The sequence below is a fragment of the Kogia breviceps genome, chromosome 6 (genome assembly GCF_026419965.1).
Source record: "Kogia breviceps isolate mKogBre1 chromosome 6, mKogBre1 haplotype 1, whole genome shotgun sequence".
Taxonomy (NCBI): domain Eukaryota; kingdom Metazoa; phylum Chordata; class Mammalia; order Artiodactyla; family Physeteridae; genus Kogia; species Kogia breviceps.
Window position 1 is genome coordinate 19,266,087 of NC_081315.1, and position 25,613 is coordinate 19,291,699.

General features: G+C 40.0%; 1 pseudogene; it reads left to right on the forward strand.

Annotated features, from left to right (window-relative positions):
* The first annotated feature begins 438 nt into the window (after positions 1-438).
* Positions 439-23,804, forward strand: LOC131757959 (60 kDa heat shock protein, mitochondrial pseudogene; annotated as a pseudogene).
* The last annotated feature ends 1,809 nt before the right edge of the window (positions 23,805-25,613 follow it).

A 25,613-nucleotide genomic window follows, 5' to 3' on the forward strand; every position in this document is an offset into this window, starting at 1 on the left:
CGCCGCTGCCGCTGCTTCCCCACACAGAGCACCGCCGCTGCTCCGCGGCCGCCGGAGACGTCCCGCCGCCGCTCTCGGCCGCGCTCGCCTCTTGCCTCTCCGCGCTGCTCCTTCACTCACACAGGCTCAGCCGCGGAGCTCGGCAGACACAGTCCCTGGCGCAACCTACCCTCCGCCACCGCCGCCACCGCCGCCGCCGCCACCGCTCCCGCCTCCGCCTCCTCCCCTTCCTCCTCACGGCCCCCACCTCTAGCTCCCCAGCAGCCTCCTCCTCCCCGAGGAGCCCGCCCCCTACTCCCCCGACGTTGGAGCTGCGGACGCTCATTGGCTAACTTGCGCGTCACTCACTGCCAGCGGCGCTCCCCTCTGGTGCAGCCTCCCGCTCCTCCTCCTCGTCTCCGCCCCCCGTTCTGTTTTCTCGCGGCTGCCAGTCGAGCGGGTCTACTGCCTACACCGCCCAGTCTCCGCTCAGGTGTCACTGTTGCTGGCAGCCCGGGATTAGGGAAGGAGAATGGGCAGGGGGTCGCGGCTGGGAGGAGAGAGGCTCTACCATGCCTCCCCCAGCCCCATTTGGCCTCCTCCCCTGGACCCCGCACACACACCCCGCGCCGCTCTGGCAACCGTGCCTGGTCGGCTGGGTTAAGCCGCAGTGTGAGTAGCCAAGTGCGGAGGGTGTCTCCGGGTGTGTGCGTGGCCCGCGAGAGGGCAAGAAGGGAGGAGGCGGAGGGAGGAGGGAAGGGGGTGGGGGTGAGAGGCGACCGAGAGAGGGCGGAGGAAGGAAGAGCGCGAGGAGCTCCGGGGCCCGCCGCACAGCTGCTGTCGCTGCCTCAGCTGTCCAGAGAGAAGCGCCAAAACGGCGACGAATAAACAGCTTACCTTGGAGAGACGAGCTCCGCCTGTGATGGGTGTACGGTTTTCCTGTTGGGGCTTTTGTGGGGCGTGGTGTAGTGGTTATTAATGTTTCCCACCCGTGCATCCACACTTACCGAGGAACAGCCGCTCCCGAGCGTCTCCGGCCAGGGACGTGGCGGAGAGTGTGGGACGCTATAAGACGGGGAACTGGGCTGTCCACTGAGGATGGGGACAGGAGTCCAAGCGACCCTGGGCAACTCTGAGTTACCTGGGGCAGCCCTGCTGGTCTCCAGGGAGAAATGGGGATGCGAGGGCGGGAGAAACACCGGAGAGGGTCGCCTTTTCTCTGTTGGCACTGCACACCCCGCGACTGGTCGTAACTGGTGACCCCACATCTCCCTTCCCAGCACCCGATACCCACCTGGTGCTCCTCGTACCTGCAGGGCGCTGAAGCCCAAAGTGGGTCCCCATTCTGGCATCCTCCCGTTGGAAGGAGTGTGGAGGATGGAATGGGAGGTGTGGAAAAGTGGCAGTGGCCCAAATGCTCCCTTCTGACCTGCCTGCTGCACCACAGAATGAGGAGCAGGTCTCCCTGTGCAAGAAAGTCACCTCTCCACAGCCCCTGTCCCCAGCCGACCTCAGCACCAAGGACCAGAAGAAGTTGGGGACAGGGATTAGATTAAAGTTTAAACTTGAAAAGAAGTTCTAGGAATTGGCTGATGACAATGGAGTGTGGCTTCAGCGGTGTGGCCTGCAAGGAATAGGAGCTCACACTAGGAGGCAGGTGAGCCTCTATGAAGGCCTTTTTAGCAAAAGGAGACCATGCAGATAAGTATGTCCCTGACTTAGGGAGACTGCCATTGACTCCAAATTCTGCTGCCCAATTCACAACCCTAGGATTGTTTTGCAGTAATTAGGCAGACAGTACATTCAGTAAATATGTATCCTTCTCTTTTTATATGCCAGACACTGTGATAGGTAATTTGTGGGGTGGGGAATTGAAAAGGGCCCTTGCCAGTAATAAAGCCTAGTCCCGTAGAACTGTCATAAAAAGATGAGCTCTGAGAGGCCAGTGTATTGCCTCAGGAAGGGACTGTTAAAAACAGCCTCCTGAGCACAGGCAGAGCTAGTTGCTAAGGCGGATTTGGGAAGTTGGTACCTGGCCAGATGGCACACAGCAAGGCAGGGATGCCAAGACCTGTGGGTGAAGAAGAGGGCCTGCTTGAGGCAAGAACAGGAAACCATGTCCAGGTATGCTCACTTCCAATGCCGCAATGTTCTTTCCCACATATTGCAAACAGAGATACAGTTCCCACCATTATTTGGCTCACTTTTCAGGTATTTAAAAAAAAAAAAAGAAAAGAAAAAAATACCTTTGAACCAAGTTCAGAGACTTAAAAAGTCAGCACCATAGAAAAGTTTTATGAAACAGATAGGAAATTAAGGCACACTTTTCAGGCACACCCTTCAGTCTGCTACAAGTCTAGGACACCACCAAGCTGAGGTATGTGTGGTAAAAAGAAAATTATGAATCGTAATCACTTTATAACACATCTTATTATCATCATGTGCCTTTAATGCATGTGTTTGGTTCCACACTGTTGCAACACAGACACATCTTCTGAATCAAAATTAAACCCTGCTCTAAGGAAAACTAGACAGCAGCATATTAACTAGAGACTAGTTATGTCCATGTAGCTGGCCTACTGATAGAGCCAAATCATCTTTTTTATTTAGATATTTTTCAGGTGTCCTACTATCTGCTACTGACAATCTTTTTTTATCCTGTTAGATTGCCCAAGCAGTCCTTAATTATATTACCTTTTGCATCAGATCACCTTAGACATGGAATTTACATTTTCAAAAAGTTACTGCAATTCCTGGATGCTGACTTTGACAATGTCCTCTGTTTATGAAGAAAAAAAAAAAAAAAAAACCTTGGCAAAAAACAACTTACTGTCTACCAAAAGTTGTATTTCCCCTTCTTTAGTATACTTCTCTCTGCAAAGCATCTGGCTAGGTAGGGACTCCATTTCCTGGCCGGCACCTGTTTGCATCTGAGCGGGTCCATGAGACTAGTTTTGGTCAACGGGCTATGGGCCAAAGTGTTTCATCACTTTCCAGCAAAGGCCGTTAAGCAGCAGACATGCATTCTCTAGCCCATGGGCTCCATCCTATAGCTGGATTCAGAGGCTTCTAGGGTCCTGGGGAAGGTGTAACCGCAAATGGAAAGAGCTCAATGCCTAAACTACCACATAGAGAAATGCTGCCCACCTACTAGAAATCTGCATTGGACTTTACATGAAGAAAAAATAAACTCTTAGTGTTGCTACATTGAAATGTGGGGATACGTCTGTTAGGGGAGCTAGTATCACCAAATTAGCACACAAAAGTTGTTTATGTTAGTTCAAAAAGTAAAATCCAGAATTATTGTGTATCTGTTATATAACTACAAGAAGACTAAAAATATTCTTATTTTTTTAAACACATGAGCATCAAACTTTGTTTTTTTGTAAAGAACTATTGATTTGCCTGTTGTATTTCGAACACCTGTTCTGTGCAAGGTACTGTGCTGCTAGATAATGCATAAATGTATAAAGGAGTCAAGATTTAGTCCTTTCATTCAAGGATCTCAAAGTCTTGTTATACAAGAGTTGTACGTATTTTATCTCTGCAAACATTTAGGTTTAAGGTGCTACTTCATCAAAACAAATTATGAACATAAATATGTATGAGAAAAGAAAATACTGAGGATTTGGAGTCATCTATGCATTCAAATGCTCCAAGTCACAGCTTACCTCCATTGGTACAAATTATCGTAAATGAATAATGTTTCAGTTTGCTATTAAGTGGTCTGCTAGATCTAGAAGCTTTTTTTTTAAGAAAAAAAGTAAAGATATTTCATTTGATATCCTGTTTTGAGAATAACCAGCTTTTGAAATTTTCGACTTTCTTTTGGTTCTTGGATGAATTACTATCATTTTGACTTTAAGAGCTGAATAGTAACTTCCGGTTTCGACTCTTCTGAGACAAGCGCTTCATTCTGAGTAGTTGATGGCAGATAGCAGCATGTCTGACCTATTCTTACCTGAGGTGAGGGAGCATCGTGCTGAAGGACCTTGTAGACAGCCAATCCTGGCAGAGCCATGAATGTGTATGAGAATTCGATTTATTGTCTTTAAGCTAATTCCTCGGACATGCACTTTTAATATGTTCTACCCTATTTACTATAGAGGCTCTATGAAATATATATTCAACATGGATTTTATTTGAGGTTTAAACTAAAAGGGCTTCTTATTGTTTATCTTTTGGATTGCTCTTGAAATTTTATTGAGCCTTGTTTTTTTCCAGAAGATAGTTTTACGCATTTAGGAAAATTTTTTTCAAAGAACATAAAAGATTGTTATACCAAATGTATTCAGGAATAAATTTGTTATTTTATCTCTGTCAGGGACCAATCTATAATTTATGGAATTGTATGCTAAGTTTAATATGGAGAGGATATAGTTTATGTAAAATATGGCAAGACTGTGGGCAATCATTATTAATTTGGATTTAATAAACATTTTTATATTTGTTTTATTTGTATTTATACCTTCATCTCATATCCCAGTTCTGGGCATGCAGTAAATGCTCAACAAATTTTGTTGAGTAAATTTTTAAAGTCTATTGTCATCCAGTATATGAGGCACTAGGGTAAGTACCACAGCCCCTACTCTCAGAGATATTTTAATATTACTAATATATATATATTTTTTATATCTATATATTATATCTACATCTATATCTATATATACATACACACACACTGGAGAGAAATCTTATAGCCCTTTCTCCTAGATAGTTTGAATTCTAATTTTATTATTAATTTAAAACTTATGAATGGATTAATGGTGTCAAGTCATAAATGTTCACATTTAAAATAACGATATACGTTGTATTATATTGATAATCTAAGAGTGAAACTTTATGTATTCTGGCTTTTCTAAACTCAGAATTTCAGAATAGTTGACCTGAAATGAGCTGAAGTTTACACTTGAAGTGCTTTGAGAACAACTTCAAGACCAACATCAAATGACTTAGCAATCAAACTAAAGATACCATGTTGTGGAAGTCCTGATAAAGCAGTTTAGGACAAACTTTCTCCAGCCCTCTAAAAGCACATTTGCATATACAAAATCAATATAGTAATTAGAAATGAGTTTCACTCTTTAAAGCTAGCAGAAATTTAACCTTACCCCAAGGAAGTGTTGCCCATTATTGATTGGAAATTCATGAATTTGCAAGTAAACATTCTATTAAAAAAGAATCTTGCACTCAGTCTAGCCATCTTCCCATTTACTTTTAATTAGTGGGGTTTTATTTTGCTAGTATTCACGGTTATTGGAAATCCTATATTCAGTAGGCATTTATTGAATACCTCTGCATATCAGACACTGGGAATACAGTAGGAAAATATCAAAGTCTTTGCATTCATAAACCTTACATTCCAGTGAGGAGAGACAGATGATTAAAAGTAACAATTAAAAGCAATTACATATACAGATGAACAAAGCGGTAAAAATCACGTACAGTGGTAACACTGGAAGGAGTGGTTGGCAAAGTGGTGTTACTCACTGTTGTGGACAGATTGTTTAGGGAAGACCTCTCTGAGAAGGTAATATTTCAAGAGATTCAAACGAAGTAAGGATAGTATCTATGCAGCTATCTGGAAAAGGAGTGTTCCAGGTTGAAGAAACCACATGTGCAAAGGCCCTGATATAAGAGTCTGACATTTTTAAAGAACTGTCAGAGGAGGTCAGTGTAGCTGGTGCACAATGAACTAGAGAGAGTGGTACAAGATGAGGTCAGAGAGGTGATGTAGGGTCAGATCATATAGGGCCTCGTAGAACATAGAAAACTTCTAAACATTATTCTGGTGAAATAAGTGGTATTTTATTAGGAAAGGGATATGATATCATTTAAACTTAAAGAATATCCTCACCCTTTTGTAAGAACTGACCCTAGATGCAGTGTCTGGAAGGGAGCAGGGGTGGAAATGGGAACCAAGTAAGAGACTGTTGTCACAACCCAGGCTAGAAATAAGGTACTTGGGATGATCGAGTTTAGAAGGATAGACTTTGTGGGAAAATAAAAAAGAGGAGTCGAGAACTCTAAGGTTTGGGGTCTGAGCAAAAAAAAAAAAAAAAGATGGCATGACCATTTCCTGAGAGAGGTAACATTGGAAATGAAGAGCATATTTTGTGGAGAAGATCTAAAGCTAGTTTTAGATATGTTAACTTTGAGATGCATATTCTACGTGGACGTGGAGATGGCATATAGGGAATTGTATATATGACTCTGGACTTGAGAGGGAAGAGCCAGACTGGTGAGTAGTCGTGGCATTTTAGTAGCTCTTTATTTTAGTTAGGTGGTAGGGGGAAGAGGAGGGACCAGCACATCTGGCAGAAAGGAGTAGCTTCTGGGGGAGAAATGTGGTATCTCTGAGGTCAAGCAAATGAAGTGTCAACAATCTGAAGATTTGAGTAAAATGACAACTGAGAATTGAGTACTGGTTTTGACAAAAGGTGAGTTCACTGGTGATTTTAACAAAGCAGTCTTTATACCTATCGAAAATAGCACCTTGAATCTCCATGGTTAACAGCTGTTTATGGAAAGAATGGGCCTACAGTGCTAACCCAGGTTAGTTTTTCTTATTTTCTCAGCAGTTGAAATAAGCATTTCAAGGGGGATGGGGGTAGGAGGATTAAGTGAATGTGGTCAAAAGGTACCGATGTCCAGAAATAAGATATAAATAACATCTGCGGATGTGATGTAAAACATGGTGACTATAGTTAGTAACACTATCATATATTTGAAAGTTGCTAAGAGAGTAGATCTTAAAGGTTCTCATCACAAGGGAAAAAATTGTAACTATGTGAGGTGATGGACGTTAACTAATCTTAATGATGGTAATCATTTTGCATTTGTAGAGAAAAATAGAAATTCATGTTTAGATTTTTTTTTAATTACAAAAATCAACTTTAATAGAGTAAAAAGAATTGACTCAGACCTCCAAGATGAGAAATGGCATGGGAATTCAGGAGTTCAGTTTTCGTGTGAGGTGTGTCTCTCACATGTCCCCATTGTAAGAATAATTACGTGTGTAAATCCAGGGGAGGGCACAGTATTACTCATAGCTCCTCTTTCTTCAAATACACAAAGAGTTCTATTGTTTGAAACATTTGAATTATTCCTAGTGATAAATTAGGCCAGACATTAGCAATTTTCAGGGAGGAAGTGGGTAGAATTTGGGTGATGGTTGTTTAGAAGCAGACCCTCAAAAGAGATTCCTTCTCTCTTTCAGGGTGTCCCTGATGTCCAGCCCACAGAAGTGCAAACAGTCAGGGAAATTGTGTTAGATAGGCTTTCAGGTGCCTGTCCTGCCCACTCCCATCTTAGATAAAATGCCCCAGCCGCGGCACCTGCTGGGTAATCATCAATTCACAGGTTCAACTGCTGTCATCACAGAGGATTGGACCAGGGTGGGTGAATATCTAACTAGAGAACATCTAAGGACCAGTGACCTTAACTTCCCCAAACTAATTTGCAAAGTAAGCTAGGCTAAACAGGTACTCTCTTGGAAGAACATGACTTGAAAATTCAGAGGAAAGTTGGAGGTGGTTGTTTGAATGAAAGGTCTTGCAGACTGGAACTGAGATGGCCACTAGCAAATGATTCACGTGCAAGGTGGGTAAACAGATGAAGCCATTCGGGCCAGAGGGACCATGGTTCAGGTTGAGCAGGAGTGAAGGGAGGAGAGAGAGACAGAGACGAAGAGATTCCTAAATCTGTTTTCCTTTCTGTTCTAAGGCCTGGTTGTTTACATTTTTTCTGGGTTTATGAGACCCCTCAATATCCTGACAACAAATCCTGTTTTCTAGAGCTGGTTTGAGATTTGTGTTCCTTACAAACCCCCAAACGCCTCACTGAATCATACGAAGGGTAGAAAAGAGCAGCTAAGATTGTGGCTTCGTGCCCTCTGTGGGTTTTCAAAAGTCGACACCTTCTAATTGTGATGGTTCCTTTTCTTCATTCAAAAAGTGACTATAAGATGCTCCCATCCTGGCCCATCCCAGTTGTTTCTATAGCACACTCAATGCCCCCCCGCCCCCCAAAAAAAGAGTGAAAAAAGTATATGCGGGGGAGGGGTGGATAAGGGCCGGGGAGAGAGAGACAGAGAGGCAGAGACTGACTCTGCCTGAAGAGTCTTGGTAAGTTCGAAGCTATTTAATGGAATATGCTCTATGCCTGTTTCCATGTCACATTCAGGCAGGTTATAAGCTGTGCTGCAGTAAACATGTAAAGATCTCAGTCATTTAACACAGTTTCACGTTCTCTGCAGGCTTGGGCCACCCTCCAGGGCAGTCATCCTCTGTGTGCTGGCTCAGCATTCCAGCCTGCTTCAATCAATCAGAAGCACCCCTATCAGCATTTCACAGTCACCCGGCAGGAGAGGAGAGCCCTGGAGTTCCAGCAATCAAATGCTTCTGCCCGGAAGTGGCACTCACAAATGACTACGCTCACAGTTCATTGACTGGAACTCCTCATTCGGCCACACCTTATTTCAAGGGGGTACAGGTATGTGATCCTCCCACATGTTCAAAATCAGAGGGAGGCCAAATGTTTATAAAGGGTAATAATGCCAGGCAGCAGTTCTAAGTAATCTAACCCACGTGGGACTTGCATGCTACCGACTGATAGCTAGTGACTAGGACAAACATCTTAGTTCTTTTTTACATGCCTAGATACTCCTGCGTGCCTGTGGCTACTGATCTGCTTCTTGTATTGAACCTTTCCTATTCTGCCACATGGCCTCCACTGGACTGAATCGGTTATACTCCACTTGGCTCGATTTTGATCTTACTATATCTTCCCTAGGGCCTGCGGTCCTACGCCCAATCCTGGTATCACTACCACTTCTTGTAATCTTGCCAGCTCCCTCTTAGGCCAAGGCTTGGTTTCTCCCTCACTGTCAATACTCTAGTGCCTTTGTAGATGGGTATTGCTGGGCCGTCACTGACAGTTGTTAATATTATACAAACCGGGCTGGAAAAAAAATGCCCTCTTAATGTGTCTTAGCTACAAATAGAAGCATTAACTCCTTTTCTAATTTTCAAAGATGGGAGCAGATTATTTTAAAATATGAATGTGTCTATAGATAGATACACAGTATACAGAGAGTTGATTTTTTTGAGTCACTGACTTTTATAAGAAGTTAATATCACCAGTTTAACAATATGCAAACTTATACTGCTTAAATGCTGAGTGGTTTCTGAGAATGCCACATTTTGGTACTATTTTGACACAACAAAGCAAATGTTTTTTCTTCTTACTTTATTAGTCCTGCAATATGATGAGAAGCCTTTTGTGTCAACCTGACTAGACTACGATACCCAGTTATTTAACCAAACACTAGTCCAGGTCCCGCTGTGAAGGTATTTTGTAGATGTGGTAACATCTACAATCAATTGACTTTGAGGGCATTACCCTTGGTAACGTGGGTGGGCCTCGTCCAATCAGTTGAAGGCCTTAAGAGCAAAAGCTGAGGTTTCCTGGAGAAGAAAGAATTCTACTTCATGACTGTAGGGTCACTTCCTGCCTGTTTCAAGCCAAGCCAGTCTGCCCTACTGATTTCAGACTCATCAGCTTGCAACCTGTGTGAGCCAGTTCTTTATACAAATTTCTTAATGTATACATACACACATAAAGATACATATATATGTATCTCCTTCTGGTTCTCTTTCAAACCGTGACTAATACCTACAATATATATACTTTTTCTAATTCAAGGTCAGTAGTTATTCTAAATATCATGAAAGAATGTCTCTTTCTGTATCTATATCTCTCAGTCTCTCTGTCAATCTGTCTCTTTCTCACACATGTGGATGCACACACACGTCACATAGGACCAAATTATATATTTATTAAAAGGTAAAGTTTCTGATTTAATTCTGTAGAGTAAAAATTCATTTTGTTTCTCTCACTCATGGCCTAAGTGAAGAATTTCTATTAGCAACTTCCCAGGTAATTCTAACGGATAGTCAGTATCTAAGGTTGGAGTGCCTAGCTGTAGAGCCTGAGAGGAAGATTCATATAAAAGTAATTTATTAAAGAATGTTCCAAGGAAAAACCGCAGAAAAGTATGTCAAGTGACAGGGAAGGGAAGGAAGCCAGGCAAGAGACTGGTGTCAAGCAAAGACCCAGTGGTGGTAACTGGGTTCAGTCCTGCAGGGGACCTCTGAAGACTTATAAGTCACACCTCCAAGCTGTCCCCATCAGGGACCAGAGAGCTGAGTATTTTACCCAGAAGTCACTGGTGGCAACGCAAATTCCTAGGCCCCTTCGGCTCTCTCTGTACTGAGGCAAAGGTGAGGGAAGTCTGAGAACATCACTCCAACGGAGATGCAGGGGAAAACATGCAGGTAGCTGTTGTGCATGAAAATGGAAAAGGTTTGGAGAAGATACGGGTGGGCACTGAGAACATCTGCTACTCAGGATTGAAAGCCACCAGGATAGAGGCATGGTGCGAGGAAAACAACCACACCTCATTGAGGGTATGCAGATTTAACAATTATATCTTTTCTCATATCACTTCAAATTAGTCTCCCCTCCACAATGGACTTACCATCTTAGAAGTAAGTATGATGTGATTTCCTGGGCAGATGATCTCACTCCTTTCCCATTTGCAATCCCCAAATAACACCCCTTCTATTGTATGACGTTCTTAAGTCTCAGAATATAGCATTTAGTCCCTTTATGGATAGACTAATGTGAAAATATTCCTAAGACAGGAAATACATTGGCTCAACTTAGAACTGAAAATTGTCCTAAGTGTTTGTGGCTAGGTTCTCTGTCCAACCTAGGAAGGAATTGGGGTATGCTGAATGTTTTACCTGTTCAGAAGCCTCATCTCAAACCTGATTCAACCCTATGATTTTACATGAATCATGGGGGCATAGTTCCATGGATCAAGATTGGGTGCATGATACCCTCTTCCCCTATAAGATTCCTTTCTTTGGAGAATTAGATTCAGTCTTTCTCTGGAACATAGATGAAATTTATACTAAGGCATTTTCAGCAGCCATATTACTCTACCTTATAGATAAGAAAAGCAGAGAGAGGGTTTAGAGAAAGAATTATGAATCAAACATGCAGAGAAGAGCAGAGATGAAAGACAGAAGACTGCTAGTATTCAACTTCCTGATTCCACTATGTTCCTGAGGCCCGGCTGCATGATGGCTCTTGGGCACCATGAGACCCCATGCATTCTTTTTTTTTTCTTTCCCAAGTAGTTATTTATTTATTTTTAACTTTTTATTTTATATTGGTATATAGCCGATTAACAATGTTGATAGTTTCAAATGCACAGCAAAGCCACTCACATATACAGGTCCCCAATGCATTCTTATCATTTTTTCCTGTTTTGCACTGAAGTTGTGCTGAAGTTCAGTTACATGCAACTAAAGAGTAATAAATAACAAGGGGAAACAAAGAGTCACACATTTTCTCAGCTATGAACTCTGCCTGGGAGAAATCCAGGGTAGAGTTCGGGGAGGTCCCTTATCTGTAGGCATCTGGCTGCATGTGGGGTAACCTAGAGGCTAAGGTGGTGAAATGCATAGCCCTGGAGACATAAGAAGGCTTTCCAGAGGTTACCCAGGTAGGAACATTTTCAGAGGTCCATTTTCCAGATCCTCAAAGTTCATACTTAGTCTTTCTTAAAACGAATCTGTTAGAGTGTCTCCTGGGACCTACCACTTCTTTTCCATATCTCTCTTCGCAGACCCTTCTGTCTGCCCCTCACTCATCTGAAATCAGTATGGTGTGTTATCCCAAGGCGTTTCTGGGGTGCCAAACAAAGAAAATTTGAGAAGTGACACTGGGAGAATCACAAGATGGTAAAGCTAGAAAAGCATCAACAAAAACATTGGAGAGAAAAGTGCCCTTTCTTATCTAGGGGAAAGTCTGATGGCTAGGATCCTGCAACTTTATCTATCTCCCCCAAACCAGGTATTACTTATATATCTTAGAATTCAGAAGCGAAGTGATAGTGGGAACGCATATTTATATGTTTATTGTAATTGAAAAAAATCAGGGTTTTTTTTTCCCCCTCACAGAAAAGCTTAATTTAGATTATTGGTTTCACAATTAAGAACTGGCTTTGCCAGTTAATTCTTTGGCAGATATTTTTCCTCTAAATTAAATAAGCTTAATTTGCTGCTCTAATGTTTTGATGAAAAATATTTAACACACAAATGCAATATACAATTTTCTAGAACTTATAATCATGTTTAACTATTAAGCCTTCAATATAAAACTTTAGCTAACAACTAAAAATATAATTTTTAAAAATTATTTTAGGAGATACTCAAGCAAAAACAGTGAATACCTCTAGATAAGCAAAATATATCTACCCAGACTAAAGCGCTATGACCAAGAGAAGCCAACCAAACGCATCTTTTCTTTTCATACTCTTGAATACCTCATGACCCTAAGACTGAAACACTTTGATTTATTAGCCAAAGTCCCAAGGAATAAAAGCGTAAACTAATTTTTTGTTTTGATATGTGAGAGAGAAGAGAGAATACAAGTATACTAGGTCTGAAAGGTGATAGTTTTTAATACTCATGGGAAAAGGTATAAAAGTAATGAATTTGACTTGTTTTACAATTCTGCATAATATTCACATAGAACTTTTATAGTACTCTACAGTTAAAATAGTTCCTATATATTTATTTCACTTTATTCTCATACTATTTTAGTGGATATTTTTATCTTTAGTCATCTAAAAGCAAAGACTGAGATGGTGATTCTTTTCAAATGATTTATTGAGAAAGTGCCCTCAGGAGAAGGGGTCATGAGGGAAGCAGGACAGAATGGGAAATACAAACTAAGCAAGAAGGAGGTTTCAGTGGAGCTTCATGTTATTAAGCTTCAGTCTGTTCCCACTGAAAACCTTTGAGTGCAAACTGCACCACAGAGTTGGACACCGTCGTTGCAAGAGGTTGACCTATTGTACCCGTCAGGCCTTGGTCAAGATCTCCGGGGACACGTGGAGGTTCCTGTATGACCAATACTCTGGGGGCAGTTCTCTGGAGAAGGGGGTCATTGTCAATCAATACTCATAGCAGATAGGGGATGGGTGTTCTGGATGGTCAAGAGGATCTGGGGGGAGCACCAACATCTCCAGTTTTCTATTTTAGAAATAAGGAAACCCAGGCTCAGAATGGTCAAGTATCTTGCTCCAGGGTTCTACAGGAGTAAATGATGGCGTTATGGCATAAGTTCAGGGCTTTTGACAGTAAAGCCAGACAGTGAATTTCAGATCTCTCCCATGTCCAGTGTATACAATCTATGGAATTAAACAATCTGATATGAAGTCAGACTCTGACATTTATTAGCTATGTCCCTGGATATATAGCCTTCAGATATATGACCTCAGGCAGGTTACTTAGCATTTATGAGTCTCAACTTTTTAACCTGAAAAATGTGAACAATAATAACTACCATGGTATTCTGAGGATTTTTTTTTTAAGTATAAAGCACCTGTCATTGTGCCTTACATAGTGTATATGCTCCACAATGTCCATTTCCTTCCCTTTTCTCTTTTACTTATGAGTAGACACATTAAAGTAATATAGAAACTATATTGGATAACACATAAATAATATATTGGATAACACACAAATATATACACATCACTAAGCGGGAACATTGTCAAAATGATTAGATTTTCTAGAAAGTCTTTCTAGTCCAAGTTGCTACCACAAAAGCTTTAAAATTGACCACTACAACTTGGTGATCACTTTCTTCCTCTGTTTGAGTCTGTATAATTTAAAAAAATCTATTGATGTATGACATACTATCAGATAAGTGGAAAAGTGTACAGTTTAATGAATTATTGTAAAGTAACTACACTTGTGTAACCATGACAGATGCAAGAAATAGAACATTACCAGCAGCCCAGAAACACCACTCTCCATCTTGGACCCCTTCCCAATTATTAATCCCTTCCTTCTTCCTAAAGGTAACCGATCTTAGGGTTTATAATACCATGGATAAGTTCTTTGCCAGTTTAAAGTTTATGCAAATGGAATCAAACAATATTAGCACGATGTTTCTGCCTTTCACTCAACTTACCTGTTTTTTGTGTGTGTAACAGTGTTTTTAAAATTTTCATAGCTGAGTAGTATTACCATGTATGTATACTTATTTAAATATTTTATTGTTGATGAACATTCTGGTTATTGCCAGGTTTGGACTATTAGCAATAATGCTGCAGTGAATATTACTGAACTTTTCATTTGGTGCACATGTGTGCATTTCTTTTGGGTATAAAAGATAGCAGTTAAATTGTGGGATTATGAAGTATGTTTATGATTAACTTGAGTAAATACTGATAAACAGCTTTCCAAAGTGCAATAACAATTTACACTCTGCTCAGCAATTTATAGTAGCTCTTGTTGCTCCATATTCTCACCAACTCTTGATTTTTTTCTGTTTTTGTTTTTGCTTTTACTGTTCTCGTGGCATACCATTACACAACTACGAAAGTTATGTTTTTACCTTCCATTTCCCTGATATATAATGATATTGAGCACCTTTTCACGTGACTTTTCAAGTCTTTTGCCATGTTACTATCACCTTGTCTTTTTCTTACTGATTTTTAGAACCTCTCTCTATATTTTGAATATCACTCTTCTGTTGGTTGTATCTTCTCTCCCTCTGTAACTTACTTTTTGCTCTCTTGATGGTATCTTTTGATAAAGAGAAATTCTTAATTTGGGTAGTCCAATCTTGTCAGTCTTTTCCCTAGTGGTCAGCATATTTTATGTTTTCAGAAATCTTTGTTTATCCCACAGTTATAAAGATATTCTCTTTGTTATCTTCTAGATACTTTCTTCTTTTACATTTTACATTTTGTTCTATACCTCTCTAGAATTGACTTTTATTTGTTGTGTGAGATGGTAGTTGAGCTTTGTTTTTTCCATATGGATATACAACTAACAGAACACTATTTATTGAAAAGACTGCCCTTTTGCCACTGTTATGCAGAGCGACATTAGACATAAATCAAGCATTCATATTCATTCAGGTCTGTTTCTGCACACTGTATTCTGATCCATTAGTCTATTCATCCGTCCTTGCACCGATACTGCACTTTTTTGTTGTAGCTCTTTTGACATCCAATTAGAAATTCAAAATTATTTTGACATTGAATAGAAGAGGTCGCCCCTATTTGTTTCTCTTCAAGGTTGCCTTGGTTATTTGCATTTCAATATATATTTCTACAAAAATCCACGGAAACTTTAATTAGGATTGCACTCAATTTTTAGATTAATTTTTGTTAAAATCTTTATAATATTTAGTCCTCCAATCCATGAACGTGGTATAATTCACTTATCTAGGAATTTAATTTCTGTCTGTATGACTTAATATTTTTGGGGAAGAGACATTGTACATATATCCTTAGATTTTAAAAAACTAGATGTTTGAAAATTTTTGGTAACCATGTGTACTTTGAAGGAAGAATTAACTGACTTGGAATTTGACTCTGATTTTCTGTGAAAGCCAAAGTCTTCAAGTCATTTGCATACAAGCGTAAGGTAATAAGGCTAGGTGAATGTGCCAATTTCCTGGGATATATTATTTTAATTTTCTATAGTAATAACTTTGATGAATTACAATTCAGTATTAATTCAATACTATGAAAGGTCTCCAGAAAAATGGCTATTGGAAGAATACTTCACATATTCAGTCCATTACATTCAATGTATTTTAAGTCAGAATATATTCAGGTAACAAATTGTGTCTAGAGGAAGGAAAATAGTCTAGTGTAAGGAAGATAGTCATTTTTGTAATTAAATGATATACCACGTATATTAGTCAGGAAACAAGTAGCAAACTTAACTTGAGTACTTTGAAGAAAGTTTAATTAGGAAACTCTTTTTTGCCCCCCTCGGCAATGAAAACACGGAGTCTTAACCACTGGACCGCCAAGGAATTCCCAGGAAACTCTTTACAGTGATGTAGGCAGTATGTGTGTTCCAGTGTAAAGACAGCAACAGAAAGCATTATTACCACTCTTCTACCTAAAAAGACAAAAAGAGAGTGGGCTCCCTGAAGGTTCTGTGACCAGAGCAGGCACACAGCCAGCTCGCATAAACCCCACAGGCATGGAGTTCTTCTTGCTCATTTTTTCCTTCTAGTAGTCCTATGGGCCTGACGCCATCAAAAGCCAAATATCAAAAGAACATTTGATGCAGTTTACACATTCCAGCTTCCAAGAGATACAGCCCAAAGCAAGAAAGATGCAGAATGGCTCCAGAGAGCCAAACAGGAGACAATCATATTACTTTTATAAATCCAGGAAAACTTTAAAACCCTATTTTCTTTTGCTTCCAGGAAACTAAACTTTAAACAATTTCATTAACAATAGTACATCTAGACCTTTAACATATCTTTTCCCCTCTGCTGTGTAGTGCATGCTGTTGGTGTCCCACTAAATTTGCCCTTATCCATTTGTATCCATCAACCTGTTGCTGGATTGTTGACTAATAATAATTCACCATTGTCCCTTTTCCAGAGAGTTGCTCTCAGCCAACGGGGAACTTCTTTCCTACCAGGCTGACTCCCCACTCCCTTCCCTCAAGAAGTCGACCAGTAACAGACTGACACAGCAGTACAGTGGCTGGTCCACTTGCCATAAAGTGGAACTAATTCTGTAGTGCAATTTATGCTTTGAAATTTTCCCCAAGGGATCAGACTGAAGCTAGTGTCTAACTAGGACTATATTCTTCATTAGTTTGTTCCACTCCCTTATCCTGTTTCCCCCCCTCTCCTCTCCTGAGAGAACTTCCTCAATAAATCACTGGAACAAGAATCTCTGTCTTGGGAGATCAGCTCGGTGCTTTGTGACCACCTAGAGGGGTGGGATGGGGAGGGTGGGAGGGAGGGAGATGCAAGAGGGAAGAGATATGGGGATATATATATATATATATATGTATAACTGATTCACTTTGTTATAAAGCAGAAACTAACACACCACTGTAAAGCGATTATACTCCAATAAAGATGTTAAAAATAATAATAATAATTTTTTTTAAAAAAATCAATGAATATGTGAATGAATGAAGGGCTGAGTGAATGGATGAAGATGGTAGAGCTACAGCTTTGTTGCAGTAGACACCACCACTGGGATACAACCTCCAAGCAATACGGGGAGGAAAGAATCTCAGAATGGGACCTGAGATGGACTAATCCAATATAAAATGGGTATTAATGTATCATCTTTACCTGTCGACATCCCTAGGCTGGAGAAGTCCGCATTATAAGGATTACTCAAGAGATGCTTTCAATGTCCTTGCAGGAAGACAAACAACTTGAACCTGGTCTTTGACCAAAGACCTGTGACCCAGTTTAGAAAATAATATTCTAGTGTGTTTATACTTACTGATGAGGCTGTCATCATTTTTTCAATTTTCCTCACAGTGGTATAAGATTAATGAGCTAAACATTTTACATCTTGATGTGAAAGAAACTCATATGTATAAACTATTACTGTCATGTTTATAATCCAGAATGATTTGATGAAGTAGTACATTTAGATAACTAAATGATAAAGAAGATTTTGTGTTGAGTTTTTAATTTATTTGGTTGATTTGTTGAATTTTAAATTAATTTGAGTTAAAAAAAAAAAAAGAATCCCTGTCTTAGGCTCTACCTCTAAGATACCTGGCCAAGTTTGTTCTGTAATATGATACATATGTGTACCATTTTATATGCTTATGAGGGCTTTGGTGGTATCTTTGATCCTTTATTTTAAAGTAGCTAGCATTAATTAAGCACTGAAAAATAGATTGGCACTTTAATAAGCACTTTACATGCATTTTATAATTGTATCATCTCAGCAAACCAAAAAAGGAACAGTCATAATTCTCATCTTATAAATGAAGGTATGCTTAAAGATTAAGGTATATCCTGAGGACACACAGAGAGTAAATGGCAAAGCTGATATTCAAAACTAATCTGTTCAACTCAAAAAACCGAACTCCTAACCACTAAAATATATAGTCCACTTATTAAAATTTAAAAAATCTAATGTTTATTGACAACTCACTAATCACTTTACCTGAATTATGTACTTAAACTCTCATAATATTCTGTAAGGTGGATACGGAAATTATCCTCATTTATAAAAGAGGGAAACTGAGAAATAGGCAATATATAAAAGATATACAACCTGAAAATTAAGTTTCCCATCTCCGGATGAGGGCCTCTTTCCTCAGGATGAGGGCTTCTTTCCTCAGCACCTCACCTAGAGGCATGTGGATGGCCTATATTACCATATCACGTAAGATACAGTCTTTTACACAACGATTGTAATTGTATGCCTTTCCCACTAAATACTCAAAGGGCAAATAATTATTTCTGTATTTCTAGCACCTCCTACAATGCTGGGCACATAGTAGATGTTCACTAATTTCACATAAATGAATGACTGAAAGAATAAATATGTTCACTCTTGAGGAGAATTCACTCTTGTCTTAGTTCAAGCTGCTACAACAGAATACTATAGACTGGCTGGCTTAAACAACAATTTATTTCTCACAGTTCTGGAGGCTGGGAAGTCCAACTTTAAGATGCTAGCAGATCCAGTGTCTGGTGAGGGACTGCTTCCTGGTTTGCAAATGGTTGTCTTATTATATCCTCACATGATAGAGAGCAAAGACAGGGAGCAAGCTCTACTGTGTCATCTTATAGAGGCACTAATCTCATTCATGAGGGCTCCACCCTCATGACCTAATTACCTCCCAAAGCCCCCACTTCCTAATATCATCACATTGGGGCTTAGGATTTCAACATTTAAATTTTGGAAGACACAAACATTTAGTCCATAACAACTCTTTTAAAAATTATATTAGAATCTATTGTTGAGTTCCTGTTGCTCAGCCATTTTGGCAGGAAAAACTCTCTCTTCAGCTTTTTGCTTTTCTCTTTTGAGAGTCACTCTTCTCTAAACTCTGACTTCACATATTCCTATTTGACATTACTGAAAAAAAAAAAAGAATCAGTGACTGTCAGGACTGGATTAGAATCATAAAAATTTTCTTGTCCAAACTCTCATATTACAAACAGGGAAGGTGAGATGTGGAGAAGCTGAATTCACCATGTTACAAAGTAGCCGGTCAGCAAGCCAGCCTGGGCCTTGTGCAGTGCTGATTCTGTTGGTCTAGGTTGCATCCTTACACAAACAGTGAAATGTATATATGTGTATGTATATCTACATATTTACATACATATATATTTATATTTATACCCCCATCATCTGTGATGGCCATTTTTAGACTATATCATTTAAAAGCAATAATAAAAACTACCAATTATCATGTCTTAGTTTATGTCCCGCATTATGTTGAGAGTTCCACATACTTGATCTCATTCAGTCATCCAAACAGAAAGACATATGGTTATATTTCCCTGTAAGAGATAAAGAAATTGAGGCATGAAGGAGTTGAGCAGTTCACCCAAGTGATGTGTTTTTGTCTTGTCGTTTTTGTTGTTGAAGTATAGTTGATCTACAGCATTATGTTAATTTCAGGTGTACAGCATAGTGATTCACTATTTTTGCAGATTATTCTCCATTATAGGTTATTACAAGATAATGGCTATAATCCCATGTGCTATGCTGTATATCCTTGTTGCTTATCTTTACCCGGGTGGCGGTTTTGAATCACAGTTTTGACTCCAGAGCCTTCCACTCTTTAATACTAAGTAGATTTGTTCTAACTTTTACCATCCATGAAACTTCTAAAAGAGAAACATTTCTATTGCTTAGCAAAAGAGTCTTTAAAAGCCAAGAAATTTCAGGTTTAACTTTTCTCCTCTCACTGAAAACCACAAATGGCATAACATACTTTGATGCAGTTCTCATATCAGCAGGGAATTAAAAAGGAACAAATATTATGAGTTAAAAAAATCACTGAAATTTAGTCACTTAATACCAAAAAAATAATAGTTTTAGTATAGTACAGCTCTTACTATTTTTCATCAAAGAAATTTTACTTATTTTGTATCTCTAGCACAGTTCTTTTTCTAATACAAGCACCTTTTAAATTTAAAATAAAGTAGGATCATTTTTAGTTCATGAGAAATAGAAGAAAACAAAGAAATTGTTTCCATGAAAATTATCATCAACATACATGTTTAATATTGTTGAAAGATTATAAGTGTGAATAGTAAAAAATGTTTAATAAAAAAAATCTTCCCAAGTATTGCATACTTTATTTAGAGATTGTTGCCCTGATTAGGAATCATGCAGTATTACCATCTATGTTTCCTGAAGGGAGAGGCAAAAGCATATGTCTATTTGCCAAAAGGTATCGAGACATTCTCATTACATATTTAGATGTAAAAATGAAATTAGTATGTGACTCTGTCTTTAATTCACATTTTTCTCTGAGAAAATATTACCATTTTTCTTCAGCTAAGTCCTAAGCAGAATACATGCAATTAAATGTATTATTTGAATTTGGTTGCTCTGAAACAACTCTTCTGAAAACAAGCACTATATCTCAATTTTATTTACAAACTGTATTGAAGGAAATGGAAACCCTTCAGTGGGTATAAATATATTTTTGTGTAATAGAGAGCTCAACAGTGGTGCCCCCTATCCTTTGGAAAACTGAATAAACGTCGCCTGCTTTCTACTCATAGGTCTAGCAGTAGTTCAAAACTCTCTCTAAAATTTGTGTGTTTCTTTGCTGTGTTTTCTCAAAAGTTCTATGCCTCTGAGCTCCTACCCATGTGTACTGTTCTAGTCTCTGCCATGTCAGACCCTGATGTGAATATCCCCGCTTTCAGGCTTTCCTCAAAATGTCAGTCTCAGTCAGCATTTTGTGATTTTGTGAACATAATATTGAATATTTGAGGGGTTGTGAGGGAGGACCATTTCACACAGTCCACAACATTCTCCCATCTTGCTTCCTCCTTTTGTTTCTTCCCTTCCATTCTATTAGATTCCAAAGCCTGGATGCCTCGTTTGTTTCCCCTTCTGTGTCATAGCCCCCTTTCTCCAATGGAGCAGCCCTACCAGATTGCTCTTCCTTCCAGATCACCACCTAGAATTCCAGTGAGCAAGTGTTCTCAATTTTTTAACAAAAGGTATAAATCCTCTAAATTCTTTTCAGTAAATGCCCCTTTATTTTTTAATTTAAATCAATTCCCAAATAAGATACTACCCGAGTAGAGAAAAATATATCAAACATATCTAAATTTATTTAATAACGTAAAAGTCACAGAGATAGTATTATTGAATTTTTTTTTTAAAAAGAGCTCAGCCTTAACCATGCCTTAAAAAATATCTAGCAACTATGGTTAATTTTATATAAGGAGAGAGAAAAAACTTTAAATAAACAGGGAAAATAATTAAGGTATGGAAGATTCTCTGGCCTGTGGAGTGAGTAGGTAATAATAACTGACTACTTTCATAGGCAGGTGGGATGAAATATACTTGGCAAGATCAAGTTTCTTTTTTCAGTGATTAATAAATAAATTTGGAGAGAAAAAAGCATTGAGAGAATAAAACAAGCATCCATGCAGCCAATACCAAGCACAAGAAATAAATCATCACATACACGATGGAAGCCTCCCATGAACTCTCCCTTATTTCACACCTCTGAATTTGATCTCACTCTTTGGAATGTTTTATATTTCTACTACATATACATGAATTCCATAAATATATGTACTCGTGTTATTTTGCATATTAAAAAATATAGAAATGCTATTACACTCTATATATTCTTTAGCAGCTTGCTTTTCAATATTGTTTCTAAGATTCACTCATGTCCATATATTTAGTTTTAATTTTTTCATTTTAACTACTGTATAGTCTTTTTTGTTATATGAACAAATAAATGTTTATCTAGAATCCCACTGACATTTAATTCTCTTTTTTTCTTTTTCTGTTAAAACCAATGCTGCTATTTCATTTTTATGTTATATTGGCGAGAACCTCTGGGAAAAAACGTAAAAATAATCACTGAAAGCAGATGTTCTTGTCTTATTCCTGATCTTAAACAAAAATTCCGCCCTCACCCACTGCCGATGGCCTGTCTTGTCGCCTGCACGCCGTGCCACTGCCTCACAGAAATGCTTCGATTTCCCGCAGTCCTTCGCCAAATTAGGCCAGTGTCCAGGGCTCTGGTTCCTCATCTCACTCGGGCTTATGCCAAAGATGTAAAATCTGGTGCAGATGCCCTTTTAGCCGATGCTGTAGCTGTTACTGTGGGGTCCAAGGGAAGGACAGTGATTACTGAGTTGGGGAAATCCCAAAGTGACAAAAGATGGACTGTTGCAAAGTCCATTGACTTAAAAAATAAATATAAAAGTGTTGGCGCTAAACTTGTTCAAGACGTTGCCAATAACACAAACGAAGAGGCTGGGGATGGCACCACTACTGCTACTGCACTGGCACGCTCTGTCGCCAAGGAGGGCTTCGAGAAGGTTAGCAAAGATGCTAATCTGGTGGAAATCAGGAGACGTGTGATGTTAGCTGTTGATGCTGTACTTGCTGAACTTAAGAAGCAGTCTAGACCTGTGACAACCTTGAAAGAGATCGCCCAGATTGCTACGATTTCTGCAAATGGAGACAAAGAAATTGGCAACATCATTTCTGATGGGATGAAAAAGGTTGGAAGAAAGGGCGTTATCACGGGAAAGGATGGGAAAACACTGAATGATGAACTAGAAATTATTGAAGGCATGAAGTTTGATAGAGGGTATATCTCTTCATACTTTATTAATACATCAAAAGGTCAGAAATGTTAATTCCAAGTTGCCTGTGTTCTTTCGAGTGAAAAGAAAATTTCTAGTGTCCAGTCCATCTTGAAATTGCCAACGCTCACCCTAAGCCCTTGGTCATAATTGCTGAAGATGTGGATGGAGAAGCTCTAAGTACACTCATTTTGGATAGGTGGAAAGTTGGTCTTCAGGCTGTAGCAGTCAAAGCTCCAGGTTTTGGTGACAATAGAAAGAACCAGCTTAAAGACATGGCTATTGCTACTGGCGGTGCAATATTTGGAGAAGGGCTAACTCTAAATCTTGAAGATGTTCAGCCTCATGACTTAGGAAAAGTTGGAGAGGTCATTGTGACCAAAGATGATGCCATGCCCTTGAAAGGATAAGGTGACAAGGCTCAAACTGAAAAGCGTATTCAAGAAATCCTCGAGCAGTTGGATATCACAACTAGTGAATATGGAAAGGAAAAACTGAATGAACGTCTGGCAAAACTCTCAGATGGTGTTGCTGTGCTAAAGTTTGGTGGGACAAGTGATGCTGAAGTGAATGAAAAGAAAGACAGAGTTACAGATGCTCTTAATGCTACACGAGCTGCTGTTGAAGAAGGCATTGTTTTGGGAGGGGGCTGTGTCCTGCTTCGGTGCCTTCCAGCCTTGGATTCAGTAATTCCAGCTAATGAAGATCAAAAACTGGTATAGAAATTATTTTAAAAACACTCAAAATTCCTGCAATGACCATTGTTAAGAATGCAGGTATCGAAGGATCACTGATAGTTGAAAAAATGTTGCAGAGTTCTTCAGAAGTTGGTTATGATGCTATGCTTGGAGATTTTGTGAATATGGTGGAAAAAGGAATCATTGATCCAACTAAGGTTGTAAGAACTGCATTACTGGATGCTGCTGGAGTGGCCTCTCTGTTAACTACAGCAGAAGTTGTAGTCACAGAAATTCCTAAAGAAGAGAAGAATCCTGGAATGGGCAGAATGGGTGGAATGGGAAGTGCTATGGGAGGTGGCATGTTCTAATTCCTAGAATAGGGCTTTACCATCATTAATGAACTGTGAGAGGAAGCTCAAGGCAGCGTTCCTCACCAATAACTTTAAGAGAGGCCTGTTGAAGGAGATGCCTGAAGAAAAGTCTGGCTGATGTTTAAGAAAATCACTATAACCATCAGTTACTGGTTTCAGTTGACAACATAGAATGGTTTACTGCTGTCATTGTCCATGCCTACAGATAATTTATTTTGGATTTTTGAATAAAGACATTGTTACATTCCTGCTAAAAGAGTATAAGAGCCGTGTACCGATGTACTGCTTTCAACTTAAATCACTGAGGCATTTTTACTACTATTCTGTTAAAATCAGGATTTTAGTGATTGCCATCAACAGATGAGAAGCTAAGAAGCAGCCTTTCTGTGGAGAGTAAGAATAATTGGGTACAGAGTAGAGCAATATCCAATTATGTAACAACCTTTGTGTAATAACAATTGTTTAAAGTTAAGAAAAAAATCCAAGTTTTCACCATTAAATATTATGTATGCTGCAAAATGTGGTAGATACTATTTATAGTTATGCAAATTTCCTTCAATTCCTGGTTTGCTAAGAGTTTATTATCACAAAGAGAGCATTGAATTTTATTAAATATTTGATATTCATCTACTGTGATATTTATATAATTTTTCTTCTTGAAATTATTGTCACAGAGTATTATTATGTGGGTGGATGTATGGACTATCTAATGTTAAAGCAAGCTTGTATTCCAGGGATAAATCCAGATTTGTCATGATAGATATACAAACGTGTGTGTGTGTGTGTGTGTGTGTGTGTAGTAACGTGTTATTTCCGGATTCAACTGGCTATTTTTTAAAGAATTCTTATATTATAATGAGCTAAGAGGCTTCAAGATGGCGGAAGAGTAAGACGCGGAGATCACCTGCTTCTCCACAGATACATCAAAAATACATCTACATGTAGAACAGCTCCTACAGAACACCTACTGAACGCTGGCAGAAGACCTTAGACCTCCCAAAAGGTAAGAAACTCCCCACGTACCTGGGTAGGGCAAAAGAAAAAACAGCGACAAAGAATAGGGACGGGACCTGCGCCAGTGGGAGGGAGCCGTGAAGTTGGAAAGGTTTCCACACACTAGAAGCCCTTTTGCGGGCGGAGACTGCGGGTGGCGGAGGGGGGAAGCTTCGGAGCCGCGGAGGAGAGCGCAGCCACAGGGTGTGGAGGGCAAAGCAGAGAGATTCCCGCAGAGGACCGGTGCCGACTGGCACTCACCAGCCCGAGAGGCCTGTCTGCTCACCCGCCGGGGCAGGCGGGGGCTGGGAGCTGAGGCTCGGGCTTCGGTCGGAAGCCGGGAGAGGACTGGGGTTGGTGGCGTGAACAGATCCTGAAGGGGTTAGTGCGCCACGGCTGGCCGGGAGGGAGTCTGGGAAAAGTCTGGAGCTGCCGAAGAGGCAAGAGACATTTTCTTTCCTCTTTGTTTCCTGGGGCGCGAGGAGAGGGGATTAAGTGCGCCGCTTAAAGGAGCTCCAGAGACGGGCGCGAGCCGAGGCGAGCAGCGCGGACCCCAGAGACGGGCCTGAGACGCTAAGGCTGCTGCTGCAGCACTAAGAAGCCTGTGTGCGAGCACAGGTCACTCTCCAAACCTCCCTTCCCGGGAGCCTGTGCAGCCCGCCACTGCCAGGGTCCCGGGATCCAGGGACAACTTCCCCGGGAGAACACAGGGCGCGCCTCAGGCTGGTTCAACGTCACTAAGCTCTGCCGCTGCAGGCTCGCCCCGCAGCCGTACCCCTCCCTCCCCACGGCCTGTGCCAGAGCCCCTGAATCAGTGGCTCCTTTAACCCCGTCCTGTCTGAGCGAAGAACAGATGCCCTCAGGCGTCTGACCTATATGCAGAGGCGGGTCCAAATCC